Raw genomic sequence first — 14,240 nt, 5'->3', positions numbered from 1 at the left:
GAAAATAAGTGAGTGTTCAATCTTAATAATCTTAATACTGAAATCTGTGCAATCACCTTGTTTCTCTTTTAGTGCTTATTTAGCTCCTTTACTATCTAGAATGCTCTGCCTCACTCTTTATATACAGCAGGGCTGGGCTACTCCAGGTCTCGACAGCTGGTTGTTAGCAGATCTTATAAGGAACACAGACTCCCATTAGTGTCAGAGTTGTATTGCTACTGCTTAAGTGATGACAGGAAGAGTGGATGCAATGGTTTAGTTTCACAGTTTGATATTGCTACTCATACTCGATTAATGAAATGTAACATTGAATGCATTTCCAGCTATTCCTCTAAATAAATGAGTGAGAATAATTTCAGATGAAAACGATCTACATTGACTCAGTAATGAATTAAACAGAAAATCTATAATTAACCCTTTACCTTCCACTTTCTACTTTCCACTTCATCTCTTCTCCTAAGCGCTGTCACTTGCTGCAATCCATTACGGCCTTTATTTATTTAATTATTTATTTTAAATACGCCCCCCCCCCCCCAAAATCTTCTAAAATGTATTTACATTTAAATGTAAAGGCTTTTTTTCCTCTTTTTTTTTTTAACATGTCCTAGATTCTGACCTAAATCAACCAAATTAAAATGAAGCAGCTCCACATCCAAAAATAGCCTTGATAAAAAGCATGCTGCAAATAATTTTAACCTATGCAGAGCTGAAGCAAATCTTTAAACACTCCCTTTGTTTTAACTCTTAACCTGCCGGGATCTTTTGAGGCAGAAAGCCATCCCCTTCAGTTGGTGTTTGGTAGGAGGAATTTCTGGAGCAAAATATGGTTGGAAGAAATAGTATTAAGTACTTTTATAAAACAGGGTTCCCACGATAAATGCTGGCAGTCACTGTGCCCTTAACAAAGTAGTCCAAAATACACCCACACCATCCCACAGCGACCTTAACACTGAACAGTCCAGCAGGCATAGTGCTCTTAATTAAAACAGGCCTCTATATAGCAAATTATCTCTGATACTCGTGGATAAAGTCTTGTTCCATTACTTTCTAAACTACAGTTATGATTTCATTCATTATAATGAATTCAGAGGCAGGAATAATGGAATAATTGTGACTTAAATACAATAAAATACAATAAAAAGAAGAAGAAAATTGTTATATGATTTAAATTGTATTACTATGAGGTTTAATATTACAAAATATGATGGTTGACGCTGAATGAAGCACTGACGAAGTTCAACTTGTTCAAGATGTTCTCTACTAAAAGGTACTGACTACCTAGAGTAGGGTATTGCGGATATAGATGCCAGCTGTTCGCTTGGGTCAAACCTATTCTCTGGTGATCTGGCACATACATTTTTCAGAAACATGTCAGGGACAACGTCAAGGAGAAGGAACAGTAGCTATATAAGGAATGGTAATCAACCTTCAAAGCTGAAGAGATCATTGGCAAAACCAAGTGAGCAACCTATATTTGTACCGTAGTTGCAAATGAACAGATGGGATTTTTAAAAACCTTCATTGATGTGTTTTCTTTCTGTTTTGTTTGTTTGTGCTATTGGAACAAGCGGTTTTAACATATTTCAGGATAATATAATAAAATAATAATGAAAAAACATCAGATAATTAAGTAATTGCCCTCTTATCAACATAACAGGTCCCCCACAGTACAACACAATGTGTGACACATGAAGCACAAAACATATTAGTTGCCTTTAGGGACTTGGTGATAATCCTTTCCTATTGTATGACCTTTAACTTTTCTCCTCTTTGTAAGCATTTGTACAACATAACTATTATTAGAGAAGAGATAGAAGAGAATTGGCACAAAGCTGTAATGTGACAACATCTAAGCTACTAACGCACAGGCCCAATAATTTAATGAATACTAACAAATATGTGCCTTTCACCCCCCGACAGCAACCACAGACCTTAAGAGCAGTATAAAGCTGTAATGGGATGATTTTCTGACAGTCTTCTCATTATTTTTGTGACATGAATCACATTTTCTTTTTAAACAGAACAAGAGATGGGCTTTAACCACTCTACTGAATAACACCTTGTTCTCAAGGTTTCCTTTCACAGATACAAAAAACATTATACAGCACTAGTAAAGGTTATAGAGGGTTCATTGTCACTTCAGTGTTTAATTAAAACCTGTGAATGCGGTTGTTTCTTAGATGCCATGATTGGTTTAAACACACATCAGGTGACATACTAATACGTCAGCAGTTATTCTGTGTTTTGCATTCACAACTACACTTTCACCATCCTGGGGTCATTTACAGACTCTTAGTTACAGACTCACACTGCCAGGCTAAATTACAGAACCTCTTAAAATAATCTCATTATCTCATCTCATTTCACAGACTCAACTTACAAACTTTCTGGGCCTCCTTCTAGCTTTGTGAGGTTATTTTAGAAACCAAGACTTGGACCAACTCAAAACCTATCCCAGCAGCGAATCACACATCGTATAGGTATAGCTGCAGGGCAATACATCTGTATATTCCTAGATTATTCAAAACTGAACCAGAAAAAGGAAATACATGACAAGACTGACACAGGGTTTTAAAACAAACAAGGAATGCAAAGATATATGTTTTTTAAAAGCACAATGGGCTTAGCAATAAGGTAATCGTGCAATCAATAGATTGTTCAGTATATGCATGTCTTCTGATCAGACCTCTCAGTTCTAAACCTATTTTTTGGCAAGACAATAGGCCAAAGAATGAAAACACATTTAATTAACCTAATTGTGGGGCTTCACCTGAAAGTGAGACCTCTTCTTTAATCAGAAACAAAGCATCGGTCTGCTCCAGAAGGCAGCTATAAATGTACTGAAAGAACTTAATTAATATTTAATCAATATGATTATGTGGGCTTTATTTCTAGCTATATGTGCTCTTGAATGAATGTTATGATTAATTAATTATACAGCCTCTGTATCTGTGTACCCCAACCCCACTTTCAACATTAAGGTGAATATTTCTGGGTTTACGTAATGGCCTATCTGATTATCTGAAGCCACCTTTTAATAATTTAAAGGCGTGCATTTGCTACACCAATTAGGGATGATCTAGTTACAGATAGATAAGGAAGACTACTTACAACAATTAAATATTAACAAATCTAGAAGGCTTATTGAATACTGCATCTATAGACAGGTGTAGTATGAACCCTTTTTTGCCTGGAAGAGGCAGAGCTGGGATAACTTAATATTCTCTCTCTCTTGCTCAAAATCCGTAACTGAAAATACCTCAAGAATGTTTGTTTGTCTTTGTGTGTTGGAGTGTCAGAGCTCCCATTTCCTCTCCCATTGATCTGAATAAAAATGTGCTTATTAGATAGAGTTTATGAGGCACGTGTTGAGTTGGGACCATGCTACTCTGAGATAAAAATACTTTTGTTGGTGTTATTTGACCTTTGTCCTCATTTGACCTTTTGACCTTTCCAACTCATCAGAATTACTAACTTACGGCCTCAGTCCAGCCAAAATTGTGATGGAAGGACTCAGGCAAGTTATCTCAGAAACTCTCCTTCTGGTTCACTGAGGTCTCCCCATAATTTAAGTGACAGCTCCAGTAGTGGTAACAAAGGCTGGATGATGGAAGACCCAGCAAGGAATCCATAACAAAACACAGAAATGTAGAAAGATTGCCAAATTGCCCAGATATCCCCTGGATCAAGACATTACAATCAGCTAGGAGGGGTCCTCCTCCTACAGCTGGGCAGGAAACTACATCAGTGTGGTGTCAGTGGGAGCTGGGACCTTCCTGTGATTGGTCCACAAGCCCTGCAGGTTCACAATGTGAAGAGAACTGGACCACCAGTAAATACACCTCTCTGAAGGAAACAGTTCTTCTAGAATGACACAGAGGCGCAGTATGATCACCTCTAAGTTGCCAAAAGGCAATGCTTTAACAGAGAAAAGACATCTTGGGATTCTAGATGGAAAATATGTACATTGATAAATAAAGGAAAGTGTGAGATTTTCTTTGAATTGTTATGTGTGCACCCAAAGAAGAGTTCAATATGTTTTGCTGAGTTTGCTGATATATGGAATTCATTTGGAAGTTTTGCTTTATTTGTTATCAGGGATATTCCTTCCCACATGGCAATGGTAAACTTTACATAAGTGCAGATACTAGATGTCACCTCTTGGATTCTTTCAAAAATGTGGACTATACTTATGCAAACATGCTTTTTTGTTGTTGCTCTGGCACACTTTCAAATTATGTTTTTGTTTTTAATAAAGCAGTAACTGAGACACAGACATATCCAGTCCTGATGGGCACATAGCACGTCATGATGCAATAAATAAGCATTCTAATCCAAACAAATCAGCTCTCCACTCCTAAAATCTTTCATGTAGCTTCGAGGTACATAAGATGCATTTAAGTAATGCAAATGAATATCCCTCTGTCACTGCCTCTGCTTTTAACCCCAGGGTTAAAGAGTGTATCTAATACCCTCCTTTCTCTGCTTCTAACATAATTTATCTAACATAATCTCTGTTTGGCACCACCTCTTTCAGCATTTTTTTACTCAAAAGTGGCATTTGTAGCAAATACAAGCTCTATTTTTAGCTTTTATTTTTTCATGTCCACAAATTACCATCATCTAAGCTGTGTTTGCTTCATGCAAGTTGTTTTTGAAACATCCTTAAATTGTGACTCAATTGGTTATACTTGAAGCAAGAGTGATGTGAGATTGGGGTTGTCCTCTTCCTGAACTTCTGTTTAAAACTCCATTATGATGAAACTGCTTTCCCAGAAACTGACCAATGAAATGTGCATACAAAGTTAGTGTGCAGCACTTAGACATTAGATTAGAGCATTCAGGAAGCATTGAAACAAGACTGTGTAAATTATATACAATCTTTCAACCACATTGTGTCATCAGCATATGTTGTTTTTCACAATTTTGTTATTTCATAATACCTGGCAGAACCAAAATAGTACAAACTATAATCATTCAGTTATTTCTAAATTTTAGCTTATAAAGACCTTGTAGTGAATCATTTCCAAAAACACTGTACACAGCCTTATTTTTTCATTAACAATAGTCACAGCTAAACCAATTTTCTGTATAACACAAAAGACTTGACTACATATGTGTATGGTACACACAACCCAGACATCTTGCAAAAGGCAAATTGGTCTCATCTCTGCTCCATTAATACTTTTTCAAAACTTGAATTGTCAGCTTCTATGCTGCAGCTTACTTATAAATATGAAGACATTTAATTTTGTAATATTCTTAATATAATGAAAATAGAAATATCCCATTTTATAGGGATAGGTTTGTTTAATCTGAACTCGCCTTTGGTGGTAAAAGGCCTAATAACGGTAAAATATAAAACCTAAGAGGAAGATTGTACGACTATTCTGTTTGCATTAAGAAAATTAAGCTAGATAACACTTATCCAGAAGGTCCTGTGTTCAAAGCTTAGTCCCCAGAAATAATGAGAAATAGAAAGAGAAACTCAGCTATGAAGACGGGATGTATTACTAATTGTAAACAGGATTTTTTCATTAGTTTGAAGTGAGGTTTGTGTGTGAACCAAGAGGGAATGTTTAAAGAGACAAAGTGCAGGTAGCTGGACAAGAGGTAGCATTCTGACACCAATCTGAGGTCCTTTGACTCAAATTAAAATATAGAGAGCTGCAAACGCAGAAGAACAGATCTCGCTCTAGTCAAACTATGTGCTGAAAGTAGGAGGTTTATTGCTGTAATTACTGGATATTTCAGTGTTATATTTTACCTGTTGGGGGTGTTTTGTGTTGGTTTTAAAAACACCAATGTTTTTGTTTCAATCATTAACTGGGACTGACCAAATATATTAATACAATAGCACTGCAGAACATTCAACAAACACAACATAAATATTAATTACTAATCTATACATGACCACACCTTGGTTTACTAAGAAACTTTGCTGCATTTGAGCTATTTTTCACTATTACTGCCAAATAAAAATTGTATTGATTCATCATCGTGTCCTGTGGATTCATTTGCCAAACCCGCTGTGAGTCATATATAATAATAACTGCTTTACAAAACCAGTATCTTCACACAGAGAAAAATCAATACATTCAGTACGGGCTGTTTGCCAGATGGATACAATCCACATCGCTATGGAGCAAAGGGAGCAAATTTTGTTAAGGTTCTTTGAACACTTTTCTGGTGTTTTGGAATTGGTTGTACACTATATACAATACACTAATGAGTATTTATTAAATTCAAACATTTGCAATTTAAGAACAAATCACTTTAATGAGAGAAATATTTTCTGGTGTGAATTGAGAAGCAAATATAATTCCATTACACCCACTGACATGTGGAACATATAAATCCTATAGGCCTACTTATTCGTAAGTGCCACTCCTGCATGTGCTTTTAACTTTATAAGTGGGTGGATTTGAAAAAGGATAGTGTATGTAGTTCTTGTGTACAAGTACATATGGATGAGACTCATCTGAGAGTAATATTTCTGTGCTACCAAATTCTAGTTACTGATTCACATGTCTGCCAATGCTATGTTTCATATCTGAAATAACTCGTGGACCCTTGGATTTTGGCAGGCAGAGGACTGATAATATACACCACATTCTGATCACATTTCCAAAGTACTACTGTGATTCACAGGAAAATCACTGAATTACTTATTTGTAATTCACAATAGAAGACTATATAGCCTTCACAGATAGCCTAGGAGGGAGCCATAGTTAATTAATTCATGTCAAATACAGTGGATTAACTGCAACTTTACCAGGGTGCATAGGTCAACAGGCATCAGCTTGTTAAATCAGAGGCCCAAAAAGCTTTCATGGAGACCTGGTGGGTTGAGACATCTGCTTTCTGCTGTGTAAGAGCAGTCATTTAAATGGATGAATATAGATTAGTGATGGAGAGAGTTTTGGAGTCTATGATACTTTTTGTTGCTCTGATTGAACAGAATCCAACAATATTACAATATTTTTATAGGAAAGTAGTGGGTTGGGGGGGGACATATGACCAATGTATTTTTTTAGAGATAGTTCTTTAGTACAGTGACAAGCTGTAGCAAGACATCTTGATTTATTTTGTTGTACTGTTTATCGATGTTGGTACAGTATGTCTATGCACCCCCAGTTCAGACAAAACTGCAGTTCAGTAGCGTACTGCTTTACGGTACAAACTGTGACAGTTTTGGGATAGGAAAGAAAAGAGCAGTCGCATCTTTAGCATACATGTTGTTGTGTCTTTAATTAACCTAACAGCTTTTCATTAAGAAAGAAAATCAAACACTTCTGTTTAGTAATTAACAAATACTGTTTACTGTAAGTGTTTGAATTAAAATGTTTCCCACTAGAAGTGCCCTTTGACTGAATACATTTTTAAATCACATTGGGTGCACCAGATCAGAGAAGGATTAGATTTAAAAAACACCCTTTTTAATTATTTTAAAGAATCTGTGAATTGTTCTTCTGGGGATAATATAGATTAAAGCAGTGAACATGTCTTACTTTAGTCAGTTTGTGCCTACAGGGTCTCCCAAATGTATTTCTTAAAATATGTCATACTTGGGTCATTAACTTTATAAGTCTGGTAGTGTTATATGGCGGTGGGCACATCCATCATCAAACTGTGCATGAATTTAATAGGTTAACATATATAAAAATAGAGAGAGAAATTTTCAACAGAATAAAGGTCTCTGCAGATTTCCTGTTTGAAGTTTCGGATAAAAGATGAATTTTTCTGGCACAGCTGTTGAAAATTTGCCGCCCAATGAATATAAATAATTTCTGTGTGGAACACTGTGACTGCATCTGGTTTTAGAAAAATCACATCTGCATTTGCAACACTGTCCAAACTACATATACACCCTAATGAGCTCTATCTTAACCGGAATCTGGTATGACATTTCCAGCAATGAGTATTGGTGTTTAACACAATCATCATAGAAAATTGCTCTCTCATCAGATAGTTTTACATAGATTTATTACAATAGGCCGACTGAAATACTGGTGTTTATCAAACCATATCAAAATGTCAGAACTAAAATCCTTAAAGAAGGTTCAGTGTAATGCAGCAAATCCTATGGTGTAATTTCAAATCTTTGTATTATATAGAAAGTTACATCAACAAAAATGCAGCTATCGGCAAGTTTTCTTGCATCACAAATCAGAATGTTTGGCCATTGCTGTATTGTTAAAAAGCTGAGTTTTTGCACGTTTTAATTCTAATTGATACATTTTGCACAACATTTTACCAAAATAATTCAAAGAAGGGCCAACCTTTGACCCAGGAAGCATCCACAATTTCCATCTAAAAATTTCAGATCCCCAAATGATCTACACCCCACCTGCCACAAGAACTGACAGACACACACATAAACTACTGCAGCCCCTCCCTTAACACGTAAAACCCAGATCGCTACATTATGATAAACAGCATAATCTCATGATGTTAGAATAAATTAATCATAATCAGGTGTTGTCCTTGAGCATGTATATCAGTATTGTCTCTCCAATTGTAGCTCCATAAAAAAAACATCTGAACAAATACAGCTTATATAAAGCAACACATACCGGGTCTTTCATTGCTGTTGAAGTGTGTTCAAGGAGGACAAGTGAAAAACAGCATGAGAGGAACTTCTGTGCAGACCTGCATCTTCCTCCAGAGATCAGAAGTCACTTTGCATTCTGTAATGAACAGACAAGCTTTGGTGAGTCATTAGTGCCAACATTAAGATGGACTTCTGGCATGGTAGTGCAATACAGGACTTGGAAAGCTAAAGAGCACTTCACTGGGGTTTCCTTCCCTTCTAATGTGTCAAACCAAATGCATATAGAAACGCCACCCAAGTCACTGCATGACTAATGACTACATATTGTAATATCTGTTACATATATCTCCTGTAACCCTCTGACACAAAAGCTTCTGTTTACAATTAGTTAGCTAAAGTTTCTCATGTCTGTGTATGTGTGTGAATGCTGTTTTCTTTTGTGAATTGATTATATATATTTTGTAATGTAGCAACAAATATATCAAGTTGGAACAACAATAAACGAATATATAAGTTAAATAAAGTATATTACCAGTAGGTGCGTTTTGAAACTTTAAAAAATATCATTAACAATGTTCACAATTGAGTTATGCAAATAGAGACAATCAATCAAATACCAAACATTCTTATGATTTTTAAATAAACCCCCCAAAGGCCCAGTTCAAAATACATTTTCTGTTCATTCTTTTTCTCTGTGAAGGAGTGAGGAGGGACATCTTGCTTTACTGCGAGAAACATGAAACATGTGACATGTGGCTAACCTTGACAGTCCTTGACTACACATTATTCAAATCTCACGTTTCCAGTTTGGGATGTGGATGTCTCCTTTGGCACTGACCTATTTGTGAAATACCTTGAATAGTAAAGGTCTTTTCAACAGTAATATTTCACTTTACTCCCTGAAGTGTTCTGTTTGTGAGAGAAGACCCACCAGCGTCCTTCCCTAATCTGATAAAGGGTATTTCTCACAGCAAAGGATATAATTAGTTGGCACAATTAGAAAACTACTGCATCACCATAATATTACTATGTATTGTAATTCACAGTGTGTTTAATTAAAGTACTGTACACTGTGTTTTTTATAGGTAGGTGATTTTGGGGTATATTTTTAATGCACTGACAACAAATAAAAATAATTGTGGATAATTATAGGTCTAACATTGGAGTAAGGTAACTTTCAAAGTGGTTTCACTCAAGAGTTTAATCTGCTGAAACTGTCACAGGTGGAGATGACCCCTGTGTTAAATCTGCACTCACCAGCTTGGTTCGCAGTGTGTCAAAAGCCTCCTGTCACTGGGCAGTCCACTTCACCGGAACTGTGTTCAAGGTCTCACCTTCTGTTAGCAGGGCATGTAATCTTAGACAAACCTGGGATAAAATGGCAATAATATCCTACAAATCATGTGAATTTGTTTGCAGTTTTACAGGAAATATTGAAACCCTGTTCTATCTCAAAGCGTTCCACTGATTATGGAATGATATGGTCACCCTGCCCCAGACATTCCCTCTAAATTAGACCCAGGAGCTGACTGTGATTTACATTCTTAATTTTAAGTTTCGTTGAAAAATGTGATTACATTATTAGTGTTGAGTTCATCAACTCAGTTTGCTGGTAGAAGTGGCTTTGATGATGTCCAGTGGTTCATGTTCAATCATTTCACAGTGTATGACTGGTATGTCTGTTTTGCTGTTGTGCACACCATATCACAGTGGAGAGTTCACAACATTTTAGACAGGTGATTAACACTGTTATGGCAAACAGTTCACATATGTAGTAAGTGGATACTATATATTTCAAGGAAAAGCAAGTGAAAAAGTCAGAATTTGGACATTAAAGTCGAAGCAGACTTTAAGTGCACTGCAAGCAACAGAGTCATGGTGTTTTATATAAACACAGACATAAATTGTGTAGCAGTTGCTTACAGGAAATATTGTAGGGCTATAAAGCAAAATATGAAAATGACTGGCAAAAGCAGCTGCCAGTTTGAAAAGTTCTGCTAGAGTTTATAACTTCCCAGAGATCTCAACCTTCCATCATAAGCAGCTTATGACCATATATAGGAAAATAAATTAAATGACCAATTCAAGCTAATTGCTACACAGTAAGTGGTGAGTAGGGTATATTTCATGAACAGTTGCAATATTATTATTATTATTATTATTATTATTATTAATATTTTTATTTCTTGGCAGACGCCCTTATGCAGGGCAATTTACAACATAAGATATACTGTAAATAAAGTGTAATCAAACTTATAAGTAACAAAGAACAGCTTAGACTTCCAAGCTTTCTGTGCTTATTTTAGCCCAAATGTACTCATCTAAACATATTAATCATCTAAACACTTAACTGGGATTTTTCTGCATCTAATTAGGAGGAAATAACAACATGGAATTGATGCAGAATGAGAATGGTGACTGGACTTCACACATCAAACATGTGTTACCCCTTGCTTCCCTGTAGATAAAGTGAGGGTCTGCAAGTTTGTAGTTTGTTCTCCTTAAACTGGTTTGGTAACCAAAATGCATGATTATAGTGCCAATGTGTTGCAGATAGTTCCTTAGTGGCAGATGTGTTTTAGTGTGTTTTTTTAGTACACCCATAGGAATATGATGAGTGGAGTACTTCCTTCTGTAATTATACTGACTAGTGGAAATGAATAAGATCACAACCCCTGGAGAAAACAATGCCTGGCGTGCAATAACACACTTCATAACAGCAGGCCAGAAATAATCAACAGGTGTCAGTTGGTATGGGGACAATCCCATTGCACTGTGCGTGACTGATTCAGAAGGAAACACTGATTTTTTGTTTTTCAATATATGGAAACAATAATGAAGGATAGGATGTTTATTCATTTCAGCTTTCTGGGAAACAATCAAACAAGAAAACAACAACATATGAGTGAAATCAGTAAATCCTTGATTTATTTCAGTCATTTTGTAACCTAATTTCTGCTCTGCATACCTTAAGGATTTCACATTTTAAAAAATCACAAAAATCTAAAGCAAATATAGGATTCTAAGAGGAATACATTTCACAGCATTAACAATTCTCAATTCACCAGCTGCAAAACAAATTCAACTCTAGAAGCTAGAGCAATCATAACCACCTTAAATCATTGTTCTTAATCAAATATCAAAGCTGTTGTACTAAAAAGAAACCTACACATAGCAAATGTTTTGGTAAATATAACATAACTTGCTAACACAGATTACTTCCTGAAAAGCTTGTTTTGGGGATCATTGCCTTCAAGGTAATCTTCAAAGACTCTTTTATCATCATCTACCATCAACATTTTGTGAAGGCATTTTTTTCCTTTTGTGTTTTATCACAAATATATGGGAAACAAGGGCCAAATAGGCTCCTCTCTTGCTTGTAACCATATGTTCATATAAATACTCCCCAGGGTCTTTGGAGACATTAACAAAACAAAAGGAAATGGACTCAACATACGAAACATCACAAACAGATCTCCAGAGAAACTGATGCTGAATGCATGGAATCATATAATTAATGATTTATTTAAATAAGTCCATTGCCATGCTTGAATTGTAACTGAAAGTCTTCCTCTATTTCATAATGTATACGGTTGCATAGAACTTAATGGAGTGGCCATCCAAAATATTTACACCCTTGTGTAATCTACTATAAACTTTACAGTTTTCTCAAGGCTGAATCACAGTTAATAAAAAAAATATATAGTATAATTAACAACAAATAATGTTGTTTCAAATGTGTCTCTACTGTCTGTCTCCCAGCCCATCACTGCACTAGAAATTGTGGAAGTGTTTACACACAGAGCAAAATTGCACTGTAAGTGTATTCAACTGTAAGTTAAATATTTATTTTGTACTGGTGAGTGAGTCTGCCAATGCAGGAGAACTCATATCAGTGGCTACAAGTAGATTATCTTTCTCCTTATCACAAAATATGCTTGTAGGTTTTCAGTTAGCTAATTAATTAGATAAATAAATACCAAGTATAAAAAATAACAATAACGGCTTTGCTTTGAGAGTTTTATTTGTAAATTGGAATTGGGAAAACCTTGAGAACACCCCACTGATAAGCAGGCCCTGGAGGGAACTGCTGATAATGTGCCTGCTGATAAGATCCCGGAGACATGCCCAAGCAGCCAGGGTTTCAAAAAATGGTTACAAGAGAAAACGAATTACCAGAAGCCCTTGGTTATTTGTCTGGAAGAAATCTGGGATATGCCAATTAGCTGGAGGATAGGCCGACCGACCAATTGTTATTTTGTTTCACAGAAGCTATTTTATACCTTGACACACAAAAACTGTAGCTGCATTTTTTCCATGGCTGTTTTCTTGTCAAAATTCTTCACGTTGACTGTGCAAACGTGCAACGCTGTCTGTGATGTGTTTTTCAGACATAAATCTAACACGTATTTGAGACAATGTATGAAGGTGTATGAAATCCCCCCAAAATATTAGAGTACAGTGTTCTTATTATCATGTATCTAAATTGCAGATTTAGTACCACAGCATTCTTTGAACTGGGCTCTTGTTCAGTATAGATTTGGGAAGTTGAAGATCTTTCTTAAAGTGATACCTAATAGTCGTAAGGTCTGGTCCAAGTAAGCAATATTAGTTGATTAATTATGTATTTATGTGTCATATTAGAATAGTGTGTATTGTGGGCAATAACGGCTTTGTTGATTCAAAAGTATATCCACAAAATTCTACCCAATTAAATGGATGGTGTGTGTGCTATTTCCTTAACCTGGAATTTGTCCTTTTTTGTACCTTTGCTTCCACACTGTTGTGGTCTGTGCAGCGGAATTGAGTTCTGCTTAATGTGAGTGTAGGACTGAAAACTGAGTGAATACGTTACAGTTCTATCAGATTAGTTACCAGCATACCAGCATAAAAGTAGTGTCTGGATATAGTATACTGGAAACTATTTATAACTATTTATTTTCCATGAAAAAACCTACACATCCTGGCTACCCCCCCATGGCAATATTTAAAGAGATAAATATGAAAACCCATTATTCTTAGGACTTAGGGATGAAGCTATACATTTAATGCTGTTTTTGTAACACCTTTCACACTGTTCCAGTCACAATGTGTCTTGGTACATAATACCTTTTGCCCTTTTCAATGGAATGTAAATTACAGTATCAGCAACTGTTATTTGTTTCCTGACTATCTTTTACATTTTAAAGGGGCTTTTTACAGAAAATAGAGCCATATCCCTCTATTGTGTGTGAAAGGTCATCAGAAGCTGACCCAGGGTTAAAAACCCACTGTTACTAGAGAGCAGAGAATCAAAGCAAGTCAGCATTCTTGTCATATTAATGAGGCACAATACATGAGGTCCTCGCCTGCAGAGGTCCAAGCAATAACTAAAGCAATTTTACAAACAATTCCACTCTTTTAGTTCCTTATTCACATAAATCTGTTGCTGAAAGTGACAGTTAATCTGTAAGAAAACAGGGGAAGAACAGAAGAAATTGCTACCACATGTCAAAAAGAAGATCAGAAAAGCTAGAAGTGGACAATCACAAGTGCCTGCCAAGAATAACCTCAGGGTGCTTTTTTAGATGTATAGCTACAGTTGAAAAATGAAATGAAAAGTTAATTTCAATAATTTCATAAAGGCATTTACAGATCCTCACATTAGATATTGCTCAAGCACTATACACTACTGATGAAGCATTTA

Source organism: Amia ocellicauda, chromosome 10 (genome assembly GCF_036373705.1).
Source record: "Amia ocellicauda isolate fAmiCal2 chromosome 10, fAmiCal2.hap1, whole genome shotgun sequence".
Classification (NCBI taxonomy): domain Eukaryota; kingdom Metazoa; phylum Chordata; class Actinopteri; order Amiiformes; family Amiidae; genus Amia; species Amia ocellicauda.
This window is presented reverse-complemented; position numbering follows the sequence as displayed.